This window comes from Psammomys obesus, unplaced genomic scaffold, assembly GCF_907164565.1.
Source record: "Psammomys obesus unplaced genomic scaffold, mPsaObe1.curated_primary_1811, whole genome shotgun sequence".
Lineage (NCBI taxonomy): Eukaryota > Metazoa > Chordata > Mammalia > Rodentia > Muridae > Psammomys > Psammomys obesus.
Window position 1 is genome coordinate 36,686,939 of NW_026593286.1, and position 25,386 is coordinate 36,712,324.

Here is a 25,386-nt window from a genome sequence, read left to right on the forward strand (position 1 = left end):
GATTGCTGGGTTTTGTTTACGTATCCATTCTGTTAATCTGTGTCTTTTTACTGGAGAGTTGAGTCCATTGATGTTGAGAGAGATTAATGACCAGTGGCTGTTAGATCCTTTGATTTTGATGTTGGCTGTGTTCATAAGTTTGTGTGCTTGGTTGCTTTTTGTTTTGCTGTAGTAAGGTTAATTATTTCCTGTGTTTTCTTGACAGAAGCTAATTTTCTTGGGTTGTATTTTCCCTTCCAGTGTCTTCTGTAATGCTGGATTTGTGTGTAGGTATTGTTGAAATTTATTTTTGTCATTGAATATCTTGTTTTCTCCGTCTATGAGGACTGAGAGTTTTGCAGAGTATAGTAGCCTGGGCTTACATCTGTGTTCTCTTAGGGTCTGCATGTTATCTGTCCAGGCCCTTCTGGTTTTCATTGTTTCTGTTGAAAAGTCAGGTGTGATTCTAATGGGTTTTCCATTATATGTTACTTGGCCTTTTTCCCTTGCAGCTTTTAGTATTTTTTTCTTTGTTCTGTGTACTTACTGTTTTGATTATTATGTGGCGGAAGGATTTTCTTTTCTGGTCAAATTTGTTGGGTGTTCTGTAGGCCTCATGTATTCTTATTGGCCTCTCCTTTAACTTGGGGAAATTTTCTTCAATGATTTTGTTGAAAATGTTTTCTGGCCCTTGGAGAACGGAGTCTTCTTTTTCCTCTATACCTATTATTCTTAGGTTTTGTCTTTTCATATTGTCTTGGATTTCTTGGACTGTCTGTGTCAGGAATTTTTTGGATTTAACATTTTCTTTGACAGATACATCGATTTCTTCCTTTATATCTTCTACACCTGAGATTCTTTCTTTCATCTCTTTTAGTCTGTTGGTTATGCTTACCTCTGTAGTTTCTGTTTTCTTCCCTAAATTCTTCCTCTCCATTATTTCCTCCATTTCTGTTTTCTTTAATTTTTCCAGTTCTATCTTCAGGTTTTGAGATGTTTTGTTTACTTCCTTCACCTGTCTGATTGTATTTTCCTCTTTTTCTTTTAGTTCCTCCAACTCTATTCCTTTTATTTCTTTCAGTGATATAATTATTTCTTCTCTGAAGGCTGCAAGCTGTTTGGCTGCATCTTCCCGTATTTCTTCATGGATGGCAATAATCTGCTTGTCTTTAACTTGCTCCATTTCTTTACGGATAGCTATGATCTGTTTGGTTTTATCTTCCTCTAATTCTTTACGTATTTTATTTGTTTCCTCTATTATCCTCTTCATCAGCATAGATGTAAGGTCATCTTCTTGATTTTCTATTATGCTGTGTTGTCCAGGGCTGTTTGCCCCTGGATGGCTGGGTTCTGGAGATGCCGTATTGCTCTGTCTTTTGTTGGTTGAGTTTTTACGCTGACCTCTTCTACCCATTGGGCTGATTTAGGTGTTGGTTGTTAGTTTCTGTGCTTGCTGGAGTCCTGAGGTAGGGAGAATCCCATTGGCCGGAAGATGATTTTTCCTGAAGGAGTCCTTCTCTGTTTTTTGGTTATGGTTACTGTATGGCCAGTGTTTCTCAGGAATTGCCACTGCTCACCTCAGGTTTATAGCCCTGAGTAGTAGCTGTGGTCTTTGTTAGGCAGGAGGGGATCTCCTCTTACCCATAGAAGTTCTCAAGACAGCTGCCCCACTGCTGGGTTTCTTGTTATAAATTTAGTGAGCTGCTGCTGCTCACTAAATTTCCAGGTATAGTCCTCTTGAAGAACCTGCTGATTCCCTAGTTGTGAGGTTTTCTCCCCACAGGGAAACTCAGTCTGTTATTCTGGGGCACACAGTTCTGTCCGGGAAAGTGAGAGGTGCACCCAGCAAGTCTCTGGGCCAGAGGCTGAGTGTTCCTCTCTGGGCCTGGAGAATGTGCACCTAGGTTGAGTTGGCGCCTGGGAGCGCTGCTCTGGTCTGGAGGCTGGGTGCCTCACTCTGGACCAGAAGCTGTGTGTCCCCGTCTGGGATGGCGGCTGCAGGCACTGTTCTAGTCCAGACGCTGTGAGTGCAGCCCTCTTGAAGGACCAGGGGTTCCCACAGTTTTGACAGTCTAGCTAGGGATAACTGGTTGATCCTTGGCACAGTATCTGAGGGCTGCTGTAATGGCTCTCTGGCTTTTGTAGGTCTGAGGATGCAGCTGTGTGTCCCAGTGCCCTAGGGGAACTCAATAATGGCGGCTGAGCACAGGGCTCCTGCCTGCATTAGAAAGCTAAAGCCTAGAGTCTGCATGAATCCAGGAAGTCTTTTGGTGCTGGGTGTCCTGAGCGTTAGACCTGATGATCCCCTCCGCTGGGGGTTTCCTCCTGCCAGAGACACTCAGTCTTTGCTTTGGGGACCGCTGTTATGTCTGGGGTGGCGAGTAGAACCCACAGGCACAGATGCCTGCTTGTGGCTCCGCATTTCTGGCCTTTGAGAGCCTTGGCGGCTGCCTAAACTGGGTTATTTTTCCAGAGACCTTTTCGGGCTGAGGGTTTCGGCTGAGTGCTCTGAGATCAGACCAGCCGTTTCCCTCCCTGTGGGTTTGCACCTGACAGTGAAGCGCAGTCTCTGGTGCCCTGGTGCCCTGGTGCCCACAGTTCTATCTGAGGCGGCAAATCAGGTGCACAGGCAGGGCTCTGTGCAGGCGCCTGGGTCCTGTCTCTGGCTCCAGGCTGGCTCCTGGGGCGCCCGTGGAACCTGAGTCTTTTCCAGGGGATGTCTGGGTGACCTAAGGTCGGTCCCAATCGTTTTCTGCTCCGTGGGGTTATCTCTCGACTGGAAAATCCAGTCTGTGGTGTTCTGGGCCCACAGTTCAGTCTGGGACAGTGACCAGATCATGCTGGCGTGTAGCTCTAGACTGGCAACCAAGAGCCTGGAGGAACCGGGATCTCTTCCGTGGTTTAGCCGGGTGAGTTAAAGCTGATTGAATCCCCCACAGTGGGGTATCCTCTCACCTGTGAAACACAATCACTTGTGTTTTATGGCAGCGAGTTCTGATTGCTGGTCATTGTGACAATCCTGCTGTGCTCCTCCTCAGAATGAGAGCCCTCCCAGAGCCGCCATCTTGCCCTGCCCACCGCAGTGAAGATATTTATATCCTTGTGTGTGTGTGTGTGTGTGTGTGTGTGTGTGTGTGTGTGTGTGTGGTTAACCTCCTTGGGCTGGAGTTTTTCTTCTGTTATATTCTGAAAGCCTGGGCTTGTGCATAGAATTTTTTTTTTTAATTTTGGTTTTGCCATGGAATATTTTGTTTTCTCCATCTAGGTGATTAAAGTTTTTCTGAGAATAATAGTCTGGGCTGACATGTGTGTTCTCTTAGGCTCTGTATGGTATGTGTCTAGGCCCTTCTTAGGCCCTTCTGGCTTTCATAGTCTTTGTTGAAAAGTAATGTGTGATTCTGATAGGTCTTCCTTTATATGTTACTTGACCTATTTTCATTGCAATTTTAATACTTTTTTTTTTTTTTTGCTCTGTACATTTAGTGTTTTGAATATTATGTGGCAGGAATAATTTCTTTTTTGGTCTAATCTATTTGGCATTTTGTGAGCCTCTTGTATGTCTAAAGGTATTTCTTTCTTTAGATTGGGGAAATTTTCTTGAAAATATATTCTGGTTCTTGAAGCTGGAAGTTTTCTTTGTTTTCTACTGCTATTATTCTTAGGTTTCATCTTTTCCTGGTGTCCTTGATTTCTTGGATGCTTTGTGTCAGGAATGTTTATTTGATTTAATGTTTTCTTTGACAGATGTATTTCTTTATTATATCCTGTATGCCTGAGGTCCCCTTCTTTATCGCTTGTATTCTGTTGCTGATGCTTACCTCTGTAGCTCCTGTTCTCTTACTTAAGTTTTCTATCTCCAAGACTTTCTCAGTTTATGTTTCTATTATTGAATCTATTTCCATTTTTAGGTCTTGAACCATTTAATTAATTTCCTTCATCTCTTTGATTGGATTGTATTTTCCTGTATGTCTTTGAAGACCTCTATTTGTTTAATTGTATTTTTTTCTGTATTTTTTTGAGTGATTTACTCATTTCCTCTTGAAAGTCCTCTAACATCTTCATATGCATAGATTTAAGGTAATTTTTGTCTTGTGTTTCAGCTGCATTAGGATATCCAGTGTTCGTTACAGGCTCTGGTAGAACCATTTTGTCCTGGTTTTTTTTGATTGTGGATAAATTGTAGTTTAAATTAACATTCTTATGTATCAACATTTTCTTTTGCTACAAATATAGTTAACAAATTGTATATGAAATATTCATTTATTTAGTAATTTTTTCCTTATATGTGATACAGTTTTGTACTTCTTTGGTTGTAAAAAATCTTAGCTTTTAGAAAAATATTCAGACTAACAAGGAAAAGTTAATCACTTATTTTAAAAGAATTTACTTCAACATTTCAAATTTTTTCTTCATATTATATAAGAATTTTTTTTAATGAGGAGCATTTTTTCTAAAATTCTCAAAATTGTAAGTCTAAATTTGCAGTTCATATCTAAAGTTATAGCAATCTAATGAGCCATGTGTGGGCTACCATTCTCTCTGTGCTTATGTGGTAATTTCCTGATTAATGCTAATTAATGACATGTCACTGTTCATTTAAAATGAATGATGAAGATGATTATTCAGCCCAGATACTGAAGCATTCAGCACTTGGCTCCAAATGTTGATGTCAGGCAGCAGTGCCAGGCACAAAAGGATTCATTGCTATTTCCACTCTCTGCTACAGTAATCTGAAATTAAATGCTGGTTTTCAGGTAGCCTAGAACCCTGAACACATGAATGATTAGCTTCTTCATGGCTGCTGTTCGATTTATTTATCAGTGGCTTTTGGCTAGTAAATTAGGTAAATTGCATCTTCTCAGAAAGAGAAAAAGGATTTGCTTAACAAATGATTCAGAAGGGACCCTTTTTAAACTTGACTTTTCTTCACCTTTATCACAGGCTGTATTGTGTGTGTGTGTGTGTGTGTGTGTGTGTGTGTGTGTTTTCAAGAATTCTTTTCAGTCAAGCTTAGGATTTTCTTCGGAGTGTTTAATTTTTATAGATCCTGATATTTCTTCTTCTTCCAATTAATATTTTGGTACCAGTTAGGAAATATAATCTGCAGCCCTCCTATTAAAGGTTCTTGAAAAACCTGAATCTGCATACAACCAGACTGAATCACAGCAATAAAATAATTTCTGCTTAAAATTCTCATTCTGGCAAAGGAAAACATTGGCCAAAACAAAGTTTAAATGAGGCCTTAAAGGGAAAGCTCCAGGGTGAGTAATAGTTAAATAGTAGGCAGGCTTCACAAACCAGCTATGCCACTAAGCTTAAATGAGCAGGTAGAAAAACTTATAGTTTATGGTTATTTATAGTTATTTATTTATTTATTTATTGTCTTAGAGCACTGAAAATGAGAATGCTCATTTGACTTCTGAAGTCGTGGCGCCCTTTGGCTTATTAGGTTCTTTGTTGACATTCTATTTCCCATCTCTCCTTCAGTTATCCCTCAGTCAGGGCTGCAGAACAGACCCATCCATCATTCGAGTGCTTAGCCCAGGTTTATACTATAGTTGACTTTTGTCACATCAATAGACATTTAGATTTCAACACGAGGTTTTTTTGAGTGGTTTGTTCTGAGAATTTGCTGTATTGCTTGGAGCAAGAGTACAATTTAGGATATTGGAGAACACTATTTTGGAACCGAAGAAGGATATTGGGGAGATTTAAGGAGACTTAAGGTTGATTTTAATTGAGAAGCCACCATTAAGATCCCAGAAAGAGTTGTGATGACAACTAATTAATGGACATATCATGACCTTCTGCTTGAAAGGACACTGCTATATTTTGAATGAGAGTTTTATGGATTGACTGGATAGAGAAAAAAATGCCTAAATGAGATAACTATATTTCTTATTCTATTTCTCAGTTATGGAAATGGGTAGACCTGCTTTGAGAGAGTGGGCTCTTGGATAGTATAAAAATAATCATTAATTCATAAATACATGTTAAGAACTGCACATTTGTAGATGAAAATTTAAATAGTCAAATATGAGCTGTTTAATTTTTTTTAATTAACTGAATATCTGTTTTTCTACAAAAGAGGGAAAAGACAGACAAGGATATTACTAGGGTATCAGAAATTATCTGGACAGAAATTATCTGTTAAGCAAGATAACATATTTCTCTTCAAGGAAGTTACACTGTGTAGATTTTTGAGATGAAAATGCATGTCCAGACATTGGCAGCATCCGGGGAACAATTTGCATTAAATATAGGATTGCTTCTACAAGAGTTTTCTGATGTGAGACAGAGGGAATGGTAATAAGGAGCATGAAGTCTATCTAGATTAGAAGAGCATGGAGTTGTGACCCATCCTGCAGGCTAGTCAAACGGGGTCCACCTGAAAGAGGAAGTGGAAATGGGGGGACAGAGACACGAAGAATGGAGACAAGACAGATTCCTGATCAAGTCTCAGTTTGCTGAACCTGCAGACAACACTTATAAAGCAAAGGGTACAAGCAAAATTTTTTTTCACAGTAACAACACATCTGTACCACCTGGCAAGGCATGCAGGAATTCACTCAAGGTTACACAAAGTCCGCTGTCTGGTTCCCAAGGTTGCAAGGAGCTTGCTATCTACTTCTCAGGCTCAGAGCACCCCGCTTGCAAAGATCGCCAAGGACAGTCTCTTAGAAATGGAACTATAGAAAACACTTGCATCTGCCAAGGCCAGGAGGCAGGATTCCAATTACCAGACTCCCTTCAGATCTGGAAGGCCTTTTACAGGTTTTCTGACAGTCAGGTACCTTGACTATTGCAGGTCAGCACTTCATTATTTTGTTTCTTTTTAAAATTTTTTATTTTACTTTTATTAATTACAGGTTATTCACTTTGTAGCCCAGCTGTAGCCCTATCCCCTGCCAATCTTACCTTCCCTCCCTCTTCTTCTCCTATGCCCCTCCCCCAGTCTGATGATAGGGGAGGTCCTCCTCCCCTTCTTTCTGACCCTAGTCTATCAGGTCTCATAAGGACTAGTAAGGCTGCTCCTCCCTCAGATAGAGATGATTAAAGAGCCGGTCTATGAGTTCATGTCAGAGACAGTCCCTGTTCCTATTACTGGGGAACCCTCTTGGACACTGAGCTGCCATAGGCTACATCTGTTCAGGGGTTCTAGGTTATCTCCATTCATGGTCCTTGTTTGGAATATCAGTCTCACAAAAGACCCCTTTGCCCAGATTTATTGGTTCTGTTGTTCTCCTTGTGGAGCTCCTATCCTCTTCAGGTCTTTCTATCTCTCCCTTCTTTCCTACTATTCTCTGCACTCTGCCCAAAGTTTATGGCAGCTTTATTTGTGATAGCCAGAAGCTGGAAACAATCCAGATGTCCCTCAGTCGAGGAATGGATACAGAAATTGTGGTACATTTACACAATGGAATACTATTCAGCAATTAAAAACAAGAAAATCATGAAATTTGCAGGCAAATGGTGGGATCTAGAAAAGATCATCCTGAGTGAGGTATCCCAGAAGTATAAAGACACACATGGTATATACTCACTTATAACTGGATATTAGACATATAATATAGGATAATCATACTAAAATCTGTACACCTAATGAAGCTAATCAAGAAAGAGGACTCTGGGTAAGATGCCCAATCTTCATTCAGAAAGGCAAATGAGACAGACATTGGAAGAGGGAGAAAACAGGGAACAGGAAAGGAGCCTACCACAGAGGGCCTCTGAAAGACTCTACCAGCAGGGTATCATAGCAGATGCTGAGACTCACAGTTCAGCACTTCTTCACAAGATTCTTTCAGTGAATTCTCTATTAACTCATTGAACTCTGGTAATCACTCCACTGTTTGGATGAAGAAAGAAAATGCCAATGTTAGAGATCATGTGTTAGGGAGTTTAGTCAGGTCTTTGTTCTACTTTAGCATTTAGTACTTAGTGTCTAAATACAAATACATAAGTAACCAAGTGATTTTACAGAGGAAAGACATAACAGAGGGGAAATCAAGGAAACATAGAAAAGATTAAGTGTTCACATTTAATTTCATTTTATGTTTTTACCAATTATGACTAATAAATATATTGGTTGAGCTATGATGAGTGACAGGTATGTCATGGAACAATAGTGAAAAAGATGTCATCATTTCAGCCAGCTAGAACCTTAAATCAACAGAGAGAAAAAAATGTCTATTACTGGGTTATTATTCAAATTAAAGCACGATCACCTGTAGTTCTTATCATATATATTATATTATATATTTTGAGTAGATGTTGAAGTTCTTGATATTTTTCATTAAAATATAGTGAGGTAGCCATTTGTGTATGAAAAAATCTGGAGTAAATTTTATGACTTAGGACTTCATTTCCTTCTGAGAAGTGACTGGTGATCCTTATCTGAAAGTCTCGAAGTCACCTATGGACTGTTTGAGGAAATTGGACTCTTGAGATTGTAGAGACTGCGTCAAGGTAAAATTTGTTGAAGTTGATGAGTATATACTTACTCTCCAGCATGTGAAAAGATCTTTTCTAGTTAGGCCTCAGGAATTATGTCTATATGCACCAAACATTTAGGTTAAAGATTTTCTAGTAACCTTCATTGGAACTTGTGTAATCATAGCTCTAACTTAAGGAAAACATTATATGATGAGTTATCTTTTTATAATATTTTCCCAAGCTGGTATAAAGAGATTTTAAAACAATGTTATATGGGGTTATTTCAATTTTTTTTCACAGATTTATCTAGAATATTTTCCTGATAATATTTCCTTTACTTGACTGGAATTTCCATGAATAGCTTTGCTTGTTCACTTTATCCTGTGTATGTCAGTAATCAAGTGTTTGAACATCACTAACCATGGGGGTTGTTGAATAAGATCATTCAAAATGAACTGTTCAGCATTTGAAATGAAATTGTCAGCCTTTATAATATATGGTAGATTAAATAGTCATGTCTATCAACTGTGAATGGTTCTTCTATGGCTATGCGTGCAGAGGGAGCTGGCTTGTAATAATGCAAGAACAGGCTTCTAGGAGATAACAACCAAACATGGCAAAATAAAATAAAATAAGATAAAAACAAAAGCCATCACATTGAGGCCAGACAAAACAACCCAAACACAAGGAAAAGAGCCCTAGAATAGGTACAAGAATCAGAGCCCCAATCATTCACACACTCAGAAGTCCCATAAACATACTAAACTGAAAGCTATAATATATATATATTATATGCAGAATATAATATGAAGAATATAATATGCAGAATATCTGATGCACATAGGTGTAAGCTGTTCTTGTTTCTTTTGACTCTGTGGGTTTGTATAAACCTTTTTGTTATTTTAAATAAAAGTGTTTTATAGTTTTTGCTTTTATTTGTTTCATAATTAAATTTTAATTATGAGTTAAAAATCCTTTTAAAGACAGTGTTCATGTTCTATTATCCTCCATTATATCCAATTTTGCAGTATCATTACTGAAGAAATTCCGCTGTGCATTTATTTGATAAATTTATTGAAAAAGGAATTGGTTTGCATATGTATTGTATGCATGCATGCATGCATGTATGTATGTGCGTATAAGTTTATACATGTTTACATGTGTTTGTATGTGTTGTTTTATTTTCATGCCTCCAAAATTTTGTTCCACTGATTTATATATTTGTCTTTGTGCCAACACCACAGTATTTGATCATTGTAGATTATATTTGAGGGCTCTGATTGTATAACATAATTTGTTCCTCAACACTTTTAAAAAATATTTAAGGAATTTGAATATTTATATGAATAAATAAGCCAATTAGTATCTTTGTGTCATATCTTTTGATTTTTTTTTTTTTAGGTAATTATGAAACTAAAAATGTCTTATGCATCAATGACTGGGAGCAAATGACCATAGTAAGTTGATTTCAACAAGGGAAACAAATCCACTTTTAACTAAATTCTAAAATATTCTTGGGAGATCCAAGATGGCAGCAACCAGCACACACCATTTCTGAGAGGCAGAGGATTTGAAACTTTGAAATTGGTGAGGAGAGGGACAACTGAAGCTGGAAAGTCAACATTGTGGCTTCCTGAAGGAGGGGGACAGTACAGGAGGGGAGAACGTTTTGATTCAGGTCAGATGTGGACTTCTCTGTCAATGGAAAGGGGCACTTTCCTTCTTCTGGCCTCCCTCCTCCTAGAAGGAGCCAGCCTCAGCACAAGTGAAACAGAACTTGCTGCCTGAGAACAGAGACAGCTGAGGTGGGGATACTAGCACCTCAGCCTTGGCAGCCAGCCTTATCTGCTTGTGGAGCCTGAGATCTGTGTAAAATCCTGCCTGGTTCCCATACCGACTCCACAGAGCCTGACTGTATGAACTGTTCAGTCCGTCAGTGGTGGAAGCACAGCTGGTGGTGCAACCACCAAAGTCAGGTGGACCTGCAAAACCACCCAGGTGCACCAAGAACTGAGCCACAGTAGTGGCTCCACAGGACTTTCCAGTAGGCACCTAGACACCCCAGTTCTGCAGCTATAGCTAGACTCCCAGGTACAGTGGCTGCAACACCACTGAGCTGTCTGAGCACACATTTGTCTCAGCAGGCCCAAACCTGCCAGTAGAGAACAGGAGGAACCCCTGTGCTTTACGTGACCTGCTAGAGAGTTAGTGCACGCCCAAGTACCTTCAGAGACCCAGATCCAGGGTGCTTCTAAGCTACCAGCCACACATCAGAAATCTTCCATACATATACACATCCACTGTGGGAAACAGAGGGTTTTTTGGGACAAGGAAACCCTGGCTCTATGGAGCTACCAGTGGAGTTTAGGCAAATAACTCCTGGATCTCAGTTAGAGATGAATACCAGTAGCCTGTAGGCCACTGATGTACTCAGGGAATTTGCGCATGGGATCATCATCATTGTTTGTGATAAGGGCCTGTGACCCCTTTGGTGACTGCAAGATGTCCCTCCCTCACACTGAAGGCCTCTACATTCTCTAGCACCCTGTCCCTCAAGGCAAACATCCACGCACATACATGTGTACATGCTTGCTCATATTTGTCCTTTTGTGCCCGCAGAATTTCCTCCCACAGGTACAGCTAAAGCACCAGCTCACACACTAAAACCATTGGACCTCTCTCCAGAAGCCAGAGAAAGACAGTACCAATCTGAACTGCAGAACCAAGAACAAACAGTAAAGGTTACAGTTAAGCAAATGGCCAGAGGTCGGTGAAAGGACACACCCAACAAAAATCAGAAAATCATGGCTTCACCAGCAACCCTCAAAATCAGTGGATACTCCAATTCATTGGAAACACAGGGAAATGACCTTTAAGATATGCTTATCCAGTTTTTAGAGTCACATAAAGAGGAATCAAATCTCTCAGAGAAATAGCCATGCAAATACAGACAGTTGAAGAAGAAATGAACAAATCAATCAAAGAACTGTCCACCTAGGTGGAGGTAAAGACAGAGGGACTGAACAAAGCTCTCAAAGAAACACAGGCAAATACAGAAAAACAGAGGGGCAAGTAGAGGCAAAATTAGTGGCATATAGAGAAGAAACGAACAAGAAAATAGAGGCCATCATACAGAGACAGGAAGCCACATTCAAACAGATGAAGGAAATGGTGCAAGACATAAAAATAGAATTAGAATAAATAAAGAAAACACAAACAGAGAAAACCTTGGAGCTGGAAAACTTAGAGAAAAGAGAGGAACCACAAAAGTAAGCATCACCAACAGAATACAAGAGATGGAGGAGAGAATCTCTGGTGCTGAAGATATATTTGTAGAAACTGATACTTCTCTCAAAGAAAAGTAAAATCGCAAAGTCCCAAACACAAAATATCCAAGATATCAAGGATGCCATGACAGACGCCTTTATAACAGCATCACACTGGAATTCTCATCAGAAACTATGAAAGCCAGAGGGCCTGGGAAGATGTCATGCAGACTTTAACAGAGCACTGATGCCAACCCAGACTATTATACCCTGCAAAGCCTTCAATCAACATAGATGGAGAAAACAAAATATTCCATGGCAAAACTAAATTTAAGCAATTTCTACACAGAAAACCAGCCCTACAGAAGATACCAGAAGGAAAACTCGAATCCAACGAAAACAATTATACCCAAGAAAACATAGGATACAGATAATGTCCCCACAAAAAATTAAAAGAAAACAAGCAATGAATCACAGTAAGACCACCAACTCCACAACAAAAGGAGCTAACGTTCATTGTTCACTATTATCTATCAACATCAACGGACTCAACTCTCCAATAAAAAGACACAGACTAACAGAATGGGTGCAGAAATAGGATCCAACACTCTGCTGCATCCAAGAAACACACCTCTGCAGCAAAGATAAACACTACCTCAGAGTAAAGGGCTGGAAAAATGTTTTCCAAGCAAATGGACCCAGAAAACAAGCTGGGGTAGCTATTCTAATATCTAATAAAATAGACTTTCAATCAAAATTAATCAAAAAACATGAGGAGGGCCACTTCCTTCTCATCAAAGAAAAAATTCCCAAAAAGAACATCACAATTCTGAATGTCTATGCCACAATTACAAGAGCACCTACAGCCATAAAGGAAACATTATTAAAACTTAAACCACATATCTATTCCAACACCTTAATAGTAAAAGACTTTAACACATACTCTCACCAGAAGACAGATCATCTAGACAGAAGCCAGATAGGGAAATAAAGGCACTTACAGATGCCCTAATTCAAATGTACTTAATAGATGTCTATAGAACTTTTCACCCAAACTCAAAAGAGTATACCTTCTTTTCAGCACCTCATGGAACCTTTCCAAAAATAGACCATATAATTGGTCATAAAGCAAGTCTCAACAGATATAATTGAAATAATCTCCTGTATTCTATCTGACCATCATGGACTAAAGCTGGATCTCAACAAAAATAGAAACAATATAAAGCCTACATACACATGGAAACTGAACAACGTGCTACTCAATGACAGCTGGGTTAAGGAAGAAATAAAGAAAGAAATTTAAGACTTCCTAGAATTCAATGAAAATGAAGGTTCAACATACCCAAATTTATGGGACACAATGAAAGCAGTGCTAAGAGGAAAATTCATAGCAATAATTGCGTTCAAGAATAAATTTGTAACATCTCATACAAGCAACTTAATGGCCCAGCTGAAAGCCCTAGATAAAAAAGAAGCAGACACACCCAAAAGGAATAGACAGCCCCCAAATAGGGCTGAAATCAATCAATTAGAAACAAATAAAACTATTCATAGAATCAATGAAACCAAGAGCTGGTTCTTTGAGAAAATAAAAAAAAGATAGACAAACTCTTAGGCAAACTAACTAAAAGTCAGCGAGAAACTACCCAAATCAGCAAAATCATAAGTGAAATGGGACATAACGACAGACACCAAGGAAATCCAAACAATCATTAGGTTGTTCTGCAAAAGCCTATATGCCACAAAATTTGAAAATCTAAAAGAAATGGACATTTATTTTGATAGATTCCATCTACCAAAATTAAGTCAAGATCAGGTAGAAAGATTGAATAGCCCTATATCCCCCAAGGAAATTGAAGCAGTCATCAACAGTCTTCCTTTTTAAAAAAAGCCCTGGGCCAAATGGTTTCAGTGCAGAATAATTCTACCAGATCTTCAAATAAGTGCTAACTCCAATTCTCTTCAAACTGTACCACAAAATAGAAACAGAAGGAACTTTACCAAACTCATTCTATGATGCCACAGTCGCCTTGATACCTAAGCCAAACAAAGGCCCAACAATAAAAGAGAACTTCATACCTATTTCTCTTATGAACATTGATGCAAAAATACTCAGTAAAATCCTTGCAAACTGAATCCAAGCACACATAAAAGATCTCATCTGCCATGACCAAATAAGCTTCATCCCAGGCATGCAAGTATGGTTCAGTATACGGAAATCCATTAATATAATCCACCACATAAACAAACCGAAGGAGAAAAACCACATGGTCATCTCCTTAGATGCCGAAAAAGCATTTGACAAAGTCCAATATCCATTCATGTTTAAAGTCTTGGAGAGATCAGGAGTACAAGGCACATACCTAAATATAGTAAAAACAATACAAGGCAAGCCTATAGCAAACATCAAATTAAATGGAGAGATACTTAAATCAATCCCACTGAAATCAGGGACAAGGCAAGGCTGCCCACTCTCTCCGCATCTCTTCAACATAGTACTTGAATTCTTAGCTACAGCAATAAGACAAGTAAAGAGATCAAGGGGATACAAATAAGAAAGAAGTCGAAGTTTCATTTATCACAGATGATATGATAGCATACACGAGCGACCCCCAAAATTCAACCAGAGAATCCCTTCTGTTGATAAACAACTTCAGCAAAGTGGCTGGATAAAAAATTAACTCAAAAAAAATTAGAAGCCCCCTGTATACCCAAAACAAAAGGACCAAGAAAGAAATCAGGGAAACAACACCCTTCACAATAGCCACTAATAAAATAAAGTACCTTTGTCTGATTCTAACCAGGCAAGTGAGAGACCTGTTTGAAAAAAACTTCAAGTCTCTGAAGAAAGAAAATGAAGAAGCTATCAGAAGATAGAAAGATCTGACGTGCTCATAGATAGGTAGGATTAACATAGTAAAAATGGCCATCCTGCGAAAAGCAATCTACAGATTCAATGCAATTCCCATCAAAATACCAATACAATTCGTTACAGACCTCGAAAGAAAAATTCTCGGCTTCATATGGAGAAACAAAAAACCCAGAATTTCCAAAATGATCCAGTACAACAACAGATCATCTGGAGGTACCTCCATCCCTGATCTCAAGTTGTATTACAGAGCAATAGTAATAAAAATGGCATGGTACTGGCATATAAGCAGAAAAGAGGATCAATGGAACCGAATAGAAGACCCAAAAATTAACCCAAACACTTATGAATACTTGATTTTTGACAAAGAATCCAAAACCATAGAATGGAAAAAAGCCATCATCTTCAACAAATGGTGCTGGTCCAACTGGGTGTCTACATGCAGAAAAATGAAAATAGATCCATACTTATCACCCTACACAAAACTAAAGTCCATGTGGATAAAAGACCTCAACGTAAACTAGATACACTAAATCGGTTAGAAGAAAAAGTGGGGAAGAGACCGGAACTCATTGGCACAGGAGATAACTTCCTGGACAGAACACCAACAGCACAGGCTCTAAGAGCAACAATCAATAAATGGGACTTCATGAAACTGAAAAACTTCTGTAAAGCAAAAGACATTGTCATCAGAACCAAACGACAGCCTACAGACTGGAAATAGATCTTCACCAACCCTATATCTGATATAAACTTCAATATATAAAGAACTAAAGAAATTAAAAAGCAATAAATCAAGCAATCCAATTGAAAAATGGGGTACAGAGATAAACGGAGAATTCTCTGTGTAGGAATATATAATGGGAGAGAAACACCTAAAGAGATGCTCAATGTTCTTAGCCATCAGAAAGATGCAAATCAAAACGACCCTGAGATTTTCCTTTACACCCATGAAAATGACTAAAATCAAAAACTAAAGTGACAACACATGCTGCAGAGGTTGTGGAGAAAGGGGAACCCTCCTCCATTGCTGGTGGGAATGTGAACTGGTACAACCACTTTGGAAATCAATCTGGCGCTTTCTCATACAATTAGGAATAGTGTTTCCTCAGGTTCCAGCTATACCACTGCTAGGCATATATCCAAAAGACACTCAAGTAAACAACAAGGACATTTGCTTAACCATGTTTGTAGCAGCTTTATTTGTAATAGCCAGAAGCTGGAAACAATCCAGATGTCCCTCAGTTGAGGAATGGATACAGAAATTGTACATTTACACAATGGAATACTATTCAACAATTAAAAACAAGGAAATCATGAAATTTGCAGGCAAATGATGAGATCTAGAGAGGATCTTCCTGAGTGAGGTATCCCCGAAGGAGAAAAACACCCAAGGTATATACTCACTTATATAGATCTATAAGATATGATAAACATAATAAAATCTATATACCTAAAGAAGATAAAGAAGAAAGAAGACCTGGGGTAAGATGATCAATCCTCACTTAGAAAGACAAATGGAATGGACAGGGGAAGTAGGAGAAAACAAGTAACAGGACAGTAGCCTACTGCAGAGGGCCTCTGAAAGACTCCATCTAGCAGTGTATCAAAGCAGATGCAGAGACTCATAACTAAACCTTTGGCAGAATGCAGGGAATCATATGATAAAAGGGGAAGTTAATATGACCTGGAGAGGACAGGAGTTCCACAAGGACCAAATATATCAGGGCACAGGAGTCCTCTATGAGACTGTTTTTCCAACCAAGGACCATGCAACCAAGGACCCATGCTAGGATATAGCCCATGATAGCTCAGTATCCAAGTGGGTTTCCCTAATGAGGGGAGCAGGAACTATTTCTGACATGAACTCAATGACTGGCTCCTTTACCTTCTCCCCCACTCCGGGGGGAGGAACAGCCTTGCTAGTCCACAGAGGAGGACATGGCAGCCAGTCCTGAAGATATTTGACAAGCTAGGGTCTGATGGAAGGGGAGGAGTACTGCCCTGAGCAGTGGACTTGGAAAGGGACAGGGAGGAGATGAGGGAGGAAAAGAATGAAGACGGGGCTACAGCTGGGATAAAAAGTAAATAACCTGTGATTAATATAAAAATAAAAATTAATACTAAACTAAAATATTATTGAGAATCAATATGTAGAATGCTAGATGAACCAAGGCATGAGCATCATTACCTAAAACTCAGAGCTCGTATGTTTCTTGCTTAGACATTTTCAACATGGAGCTTAGGACAAGCTCCAGATAGTGGTGGCTCAAGTAATTTGTTTTTTTAAATACCAAAGATAGTCCAAACATAAGGTGCTGGTTCAAGAAAGGAAGTGTTATGAATTGGTTACAATTGCCTCTCCACAAAGGTCCCAAGGAAAGTGCATTAAAATTAAATGTGTTTCATTAATAATCTTTACCAAAATAACTCAAATAAGTACAAGGGTTTGCCAAGAGCAATTACAAAGAAAGTTTTGTAGGACTAAAACTAATACACATGTGGTTTGTAGTGAATTCTCTAACAGAGAGAGTAAGAAAGGAAGAGAAGTAGGCAACTTGAAGTAACTTAATTTCCCAGAGTCGGCAGAGCAGGGCATTTAAGGAAACAGGCTACTGGAACTTTTCCATTCAGTCTTCCCGAAAGAGCTCGAGCAATAGGATTGAGTCATACTTGCTTCGCAATTTGAGTAAATTCCATTTCTTATGACTTTTAGTTCAATTTTCATTACTTGACTTGTGTTGTAAGATTGCCTTGTATTTCACAAACAGCTATAACACCATCTCCACACAATTTGCAATCACTCAAGTTAACTGAGATGTAACATTACAGCTTACTCAAACTGATTTGGATATAGATTAAAACTAAACACTGTTTAGCACCTCTGGAAAGGCAAATTTGCATTAATTTGTTTAGCATATTATCCTAGCTAGAAGTTGATCCTCACTAAAATTGATATCTAAGAAATATAAAATCTAATGTTGAGCCTGTGCTAAAAGAGAGCCTTAGAACTTACCTGAGAACTTTCAGAGATTTTTGGATAACAGAGCAAAACTTCTGACTTGGAAGTTATACTGTGAGACATTAAGACAGACACTTAATGTCTTAAGGATGTTTGGATTTCCCCATTTTCCTACTATGCCTCTTGAAGGCCAGGCCAGATTTGCAAGTCCACAGGAATCTAAATGCCCAAACCATTATTCTTAATATCAAAAAGAAAATGGAATACAAAATAAAGCAATTTTTGTTGTTCAATCCACAAAACTGCTATTACAACCCTATTTGGGTAAATATCATCATCTTTATAGTAATATAACTTCTTGCAACTTACCAAACTTACTTTTCTGGGTAATAAAAATTATATTGCTGTTTCCTTTACATGTAGTTAAATAGAAACTGAGGGAAATGAAGTGATTTTTCCAAAATCATTTGGTTGGGAGGTATGAGGTTTGGAATCAGAACATCTTCACGGTAAATTAGATTTTCATGTTAAATTGTAGCAAATGACGCAGTAATTTTTTCTAGAGTCATGACATAGATCCATTTTCACTAGACAATTATTTGAAACTGCACCAGCTATTTTCCTCTGATAATATTTACTTGCATTCCTCTCAGGATTCTACTATCTTTAAGAGAGAAAATTTCAGTGTCATTTTAAGATTATTCTACTGACGTTACTAATCTGATTCATCTAGAAGGAAATCATCATGTGGTCTGTTGTTCATATAACTTTGATGTGCTCATGAATATTCCAGATGTTTAAAAGGAGATTACTAAATAAGGAACAACATTGATGAACCTGAGATTTTCATCTTAGGCTGATAAAGCCAGGCAAAGATACTATACACCTTAAGAACCTACTTTTTATGAACTTGGAAAAAAATTTCAGAAAAGTATTTGTTCTTGTCAAGGTGATTGAAAACAGATATTTTCTTGGAATGAATATTTCTATATCTGATAAAGGCATGAATTATGGGTATATACATGTATCCAAAATGATGAGTACAGAATATTAATATGAACAGAAATTCCCTATAAAAGGTACATCTATGCTGCAGATTGTGCAGACTGACTGAATAGAACTTTTCAGTCATGGAGAATCAGACTGTTGTCAGTCAAAGAGCAAAGATCTTAGGTAATCTTCAATTCCTTTGTAGCTTTCTATTTGGTCTGATGTTCTGTCAAAAATATATTTCCTAATTTTCACAAGAAGAAGAATTAGATAAGCAAAACTAATCTATATCTAATAATTACCACACCAGTTTCTCAAAAACATAATTTCAAGAAAAGACCAATTAAAAACTACAAAGACCATTATTGGATCAGTTAGTGAAATTTCTGAAATAAGTAATGATATTAAGTCAAAGTTGTGTTTCATTTTCATTCTTGTTTATTGAATTATGCTTAAGTGAATGTTCTTGTTATAACATGGTTGCTAAAACATTCAGAAAGAAAGGATCTATGATGTTTCAAATGCACTCTTAAAAGCTCAGAAGGAACCATTCATGTCCATGGGTATTTTGGTGCCTACTTGTGCAGCCTGGATGAATGAAAGAGATGAATGAAGAACAATAAAGAATGAAGAGTGATGGTAGAGTGAATACATTGTAAAAAAATTTCTGTTGAATATTGATACAAGCTGTGAGAAAGTTTTTGCACTATTCTTGCCTTTTTCTTGCATGAAATTATATCAACACATAGCAATGCAGTCATGCACACACAAACTAGAAAATACCTCAAGAGATCTATTCAGGAGTAAGACATCTCTATTGGAAAATGTTTGCTTTTATTTTTACTCTCTCTACAGATATGTTTTCTCTCTTTTAATTCTTTATTTCATCAGTTTAAGATACTTCTTTTAATATCTTAATATCTTTTCATTTGCCCTGTATCCCAGATGTTTTTTCATTTGTTGTCAAATCAAAGCTGTTCAAATAACCTTTTATATTCAAATGCTGGCAGAGATAACTCACGAGGCAAAATGAAGAGATGAGAGTAAATTCATTTGCATATTACCCACTTCATTCAAACCGCTATGCTTTGCAGGCTGCTCTCAAGAGTGGGAGAGTGACTGCTGCTGATAGGCATGAGGGATGAAGGGATATAACACTATTTTGTCCTCAGTACCTGGATAAATAAGAGATGGAAATATTCAGCTACAAGAGAGGTTGATAAGGGAACCTTACCTTATTCTTTTAATGAATAATTTTAGTTGCACTCTTATAGTATATTACGTTTGTTATTTTAAATGGCCAGTTTTTTTTTTCTTTACACAAGGACAAAGAAAGATTTTCAAGCTTCTATTTTCCATGGAAAATTAATCAAATAGAAAAATTTTGTTGCTTAGAGTGTCTTAAATTCAGATGCAGGAAAAAAAAAAGATAGGCTAACTGAGAGATTCCAGACTATTGCTTTTTGTGATCTGATAGCATATTGCCAATTCTCTACCTTTGGCAATAAAAATAATTAATGATAACTACAGGTAAGGATTCTAGCACTAGTATTTAAGAAAGCTCAAGGATTATGTTCCAAAATGATAAAAAAAAAAGTGTGGAAAAATGTTACTAAAACCTTTGTTCTCAATTTAAGACAGCATTATGTCATATACCATTATTTCAATTAAGGCTGTACCTCATATGTGACAGTGTGCCCATAATATTACAATACAGTGAAATGATTCTGCTTGCCTGATGATATCACAGCAATGATACTGTGCCAGTGGACTGCATCACTCACGTATCCTACAAATTTTAGTATCTTAGAAAGCTATGCACATGCAGGTAGGTGAGTGCACAATCTTACGCTGTTGTTGTTGTTTTAATCAGCTCTTATTATAAAATTTGTAATAGCCAGAAGCTGGAAACAGCCCAGATGCCCCTCAACTGAAGAATGGATGCAGAAACTGTGGTACATCTACACAATGGAATATTACTCAACAATGAAAAATAAGGAAATCATGAAATTTGCAGATAAATGGTGGGAACTGGAAAGGATCATCCTGAGTGAGCTGTTCCAGAAGTAGAAAGACACACATGGTATATACTCACTCATATAGACATGTAATATAGGATAAACCTACTAAAATCTGTACATCTAAAGAAACTAATCAAGAGGGAAGACCCTGACTAAAATGCTCAATCCCCATCCTGAAAGGCAAAGAGGATGGACATCAGAAGAAGAAGAAAACAAGAAACAAGATAGAAACCCGCCACGGAGGGCCTCTGAAAGGCTCTGCCCTGCAGACTATCAAAGCAGATGCTGAGACTTATGGCCAACTGTTGGGCAGAGTGCATGGAATCTTATGTAAGAAGTGGGAAATAGTAAGAGCTGGAGAGGACAGGGTCTCCACAAGGAGAGCAACAGAACAAGAAAATTTGAACACAGGGGTCTTTCCAGAGACTCACAATCCAACCAAGGACTATTCATGGAGATAACCTAGAACCCCTGCACAGATGTAGCCCATGGCAGTTCAGTGTCCAAGTGGGTTCCATAGTAATGGGAAGAGGGACTGTCTCTGACATAATCTGATTGGCCTGCTCTTTGATCACCTCCCCCTAAGGGGGGAGCAGCCTTACCAGGTCACAGAAGATGACAATGCAGCCACTCCTGATGTGATCTGATAGACTAAGATCAGAAGGAAGGAGAGGAGGACCTCCCCTATCAGTGGACTTGAGGAAGGGCCTGTGAGAAGAAGGGAGAGGGAAGGTGGGATCGGGCTTTCAGGGGGATACAAAGTGAATAAAGAGTAATTAATAAAAATAAAAAAAAATGTAGACTTGAATTAAATATATATCTGAGGCTTTCTGGAAATTTCCATGTAATCCAAATTTACCTCAAACTTGAAGTCCTCCTGTCTCAGCCTCCAGAGCACTGAAATTACAGGTGTGCAGTATCTTGTCCATCTCTTTATACTTTATACTATTCTCCACGGATATGGTTCACATTAATGCATTTACTGTCTTCTGTTTCTATAGTTACCTTAACTTGTTTATTTCTATCTCTGTATCCACAGTGTATGATGTGTGTAGCATCCATTATACATCTTGCACATTAAGACTTTGTATAAATTGATTCTGTGATATTTGCATAATGATAAAAACCTAGCGATCCATTTCTCAGAAAGCTTCTCCACCTGTAAGAAATGCATAACTATAACAATAAGCCGATGTTGAGTATATTCTAATTGAAATGGGGTTCTATTAAATGATGTCTCAAGTTGACTCTATAATTTTTAGTAACAAAATAACAAATTGAAAATGACTGGATGATTGTGTCTCTGTATTTAAGAGCTATTCACATTTTTAATTCTGCATAAAAATTTTCATGTAAAAATACCTTAAATAATATCAATAAAAGATTGTGTCAATGTATTTTGGTAATAATAATTAATAATGATAATCAATACTGTTACTATAAATGAGTTAGTAAAATGTTGCTTCTGCACTTTTTCAGTTTATTCCTTGTTTTTTTTCCTATTGGAATTTCTTATTGACATAGTATTTGTATGTATTTATTAGCTACAATATGATGTTTTTATTTGTCTATACACATGTATTCACAGGAATCAAGGATAGAAGTGTTTCCTTAGAAATGAGAACTGAAATAAAATTGTTTGAAGCACAAGGTGATTAACTATAAGAGCTTTACGTAGACTTACATCTGCCCCAGGGCAGCCTGATTGCAATGCCATCAAGCGCATAATACGTCATTTGAGTACAGGCTTTCAATATTTTGAAAGTTGCAAGTAGCCACTCAGCTACCTGTGTACCAGATATGAGGAATGTGCCAATAAGGAGATCTAGATAAACTGAGATAGAACTAAGTCTTGGTACTTTAATGTGCTACTTTTCTGGGACAACAAATTAGCTCTGGGGGCTAATGAACATGTGGGCATGGCTACTCATGTATCTGTCCTAGTGCTGCACATAAATTCCAGTTTCGTGCCCTCTATATTTCTCCCCTCTCCTGAACATTCTAATGTGATATTCCAGATTTCTACCTTAAAAACATTTCTGGGAACTTTGCCTCATGTGGGTATTTCCCTCTTAATTGTTGCTAAATAGAATGCAGCTATTATTTATATGTAGCGTTCAATTTTATTTTTTTAAATTCGTATTTATTCATTTTACATTCCAATCATTGCCCCCTTTCCCCTCTATTTCCAGTCCCACCCTCTCTCCCTGTCTCCCCTAATCCTCTTACCCTAATCCTCAGAGAAAAGAAGCTCCCCCTATCCACTCACCCCAACATATTAAGTCAGATCAGAAATGAGTGTATCCTTCTCTCCTGAGGCCTGGCAACATAATTCCGCCAGGAGAAAGTGATCAAGAAGCATGCAACAGGGTCCACATCAGAGTCGGCCCCCATTGCACTTCCTATAGGACCTACATGAGGACTGGGCTACTCATCCACTACATCTGTATTGGGGGCCTTGGTCCAGCCATGCATGGTCCCTGGTTGGTGCTTGAGTCTCCACAGACCTCCCTGGGCCCTGGTTAGTTGGCTCTGTTGTTCTTCTTGTGTACATCCTGTTCCTTCTAGGTCTTTCTATCCTTCCCCGCACTGTTCCTCAAGGCTCCCTGCCCTCCACCCAATGTTTGGTTGTGGGTCTCTGTATCTGTTTCCATCAGCTGCTGGGTGGAGCCACTCAGAGGACAGCTATGCTAGTGTCCAATTTTAAAAAACATTTTATTAAGCATCATTTAAGACATTTAAATACTATTGATATGGCCAGTAAACCATATATTAAAAAGAATTACTCATTTATTTTGTTTATAGATTATAATCTAGAAATTTCTAAACAATAGGAAAAATACATTTTTAAGTGTTTTGGTAATTGAAAACACCTTAAAATTGTTATAAGCATGAAGATATAATACTGTCATATTTGAAGTCATATATGCAATGACTTTCAATTTCTCTTCTTATCCTTCATAGTAAGTCTCTCTGCCTTGATGTGCTAAAGTTTTTCTAAACTAAGAAAAAAAAGAATAAAATTTTTAAATAAAATTTTTATTTTTATATTAATTATATTTTATTTGTGTTGCATCCTAGCTGTAGCTCCCTTTCTCATACCCACCCAATCCCCCCTCCCTCCCTTATTTCCTCCCATGCCCCTCTCCAAGTCCATCGATAGGGAAGGTCCATATCCCCTTCCTTCCTTCTGACCTGACCTAGCTTATCAAGTCTCATCAGGACTGGCTGCAATGTCCTCCTCTGTGTCCTGGCAAGGCTGCTCCTCCAAGAGCCAGCTACTGAGTCATGTCAGAGGCAGTCTCTGTTCCCATTTGTAGGGAAACCCACTTGGTTGCTGAGCTGCCATGGCCTACATCTGAGCAGGGATTCTAGATTATATCCATGCATGGTCCTTGTTTGGAGTATCAGTCTCAGAAAAGACCTCTGTGCTCAGATATATTTGGTCCTTGTGGCACTCCTGTTCTCTTCTTACACCCATCAGAATGGCTAAGATAAAAAACTCAAATGACAACACATGCTGGAGAGGTTGTGGAGAAAGGGGAACCCTCCTCCATTGCTGATGGGAATGTAAACTTGTACAACCTCTTTGGAAATTAATCTGTTGCTTTCTCAGACAATCAGGAAGAGTGGTTCCTCAAGATCCAGCTATACCATTCTTAGGCATATATCCAAAATATGATCAAGTAAACAACAAGGAAATTTGTTCATCTATGTTTGTAGTAGCTTTATTCATAATAGCCAGAACCTGGAAACAACCCAGATGTCCCTCAACGGAGGGAGAAATGGATACAGAAACTGTGGTGCATTTACACAATGTAATACCACTCAGCAATTAAAAACGAAGAAATCATGAAATTTTCAGGCAAATGGTAGGGTCTAGAAAAGATCATCCTGAGTGAAATATCGCAGAAGCAGAAAGACACACATGCTATATACTCACTTATAAGTGGATACTAGATGTATACGATAGGATAAACAGACTGAAATCTGTACAGCTAAAGAAGCTAAGCAAGGAGGTCCCAGCATAAGCTGATCAATCCTCACTTATAAAGACAAATGGGATGGACATTGGAAGTAGGAAAAAACAAGAAACCAGACAGGAGCCTACCATAGATGGCCTCTGAAAGACTCTACCTATCAGTGTATCAAATCAGATGCTGAGACTCATAACCAAACCTTGGGCAGAGTGCAGGGAATCATATGAAAGAAGGGGGCATTAGTAAGACCTGGAACAGAATAAATCTTTATCCCTTCAAATGTTCAAATAATAGGCAGGTGGGTGGAGTTCAGGGATTGTGTGAGCCAAGGTTCTCTACAAGAGCAGAACTGATGGAACGAACATACATTACAAAAGGGATTAATTATATTGGCTTCTGTGGCTTTCTACACTCTGGAGAGACTGTGAAACCTTAGTGTACAAACTGCTCTGTGTACAATCTATATAACTCTGCCATCCCAATCTGGTGCAGAGCCTTGGATCTTCAACTCACCTTGGAAGGCTGAAGACAATGATACCAGGAAAGGGCAGTAAGCTGATGCACCAAGGGGAGGAGGCGGTTAGAAGCAGTGGTGCTTTTCCCCCGGAACACCCACATTTAGACTGTGTTCAGTTTGAAGGTGTTGGTCATGGTGGTGCACACCTTTTTAAAAAATTTTTCATTTTACGTACTTTAGTGTGGAATTAGCTTTACAGACAGTTGTGAGCTGCCATGCGGGTACTGGAAATGGAACCTATGTCCTTTGGAAGAGCAGACAGTGCTCTTAAACACTGGAGCATCTCTCCAGCCCCTGGTTCAGAATCAGCTTGTTCTGTGAGTCTCCTGGAGAGAGGGAGGACCTTCCCCCGAGTTAATTGTCCAAGGA

The 25,386-nt window shown here is 38.4% G+C and overlaps 1 pseudogene; it reads right to left on the bottom strand.

The window, feature by feature from the left end:
* The window catches only part of LOC129683824 (high mobility group protein B1-like), a 49,595-nt pseudogene that overhangs the window by 14,445 nt on the left and 9,764 nt on the right, over positions 1 to 25,386 (bottom strand).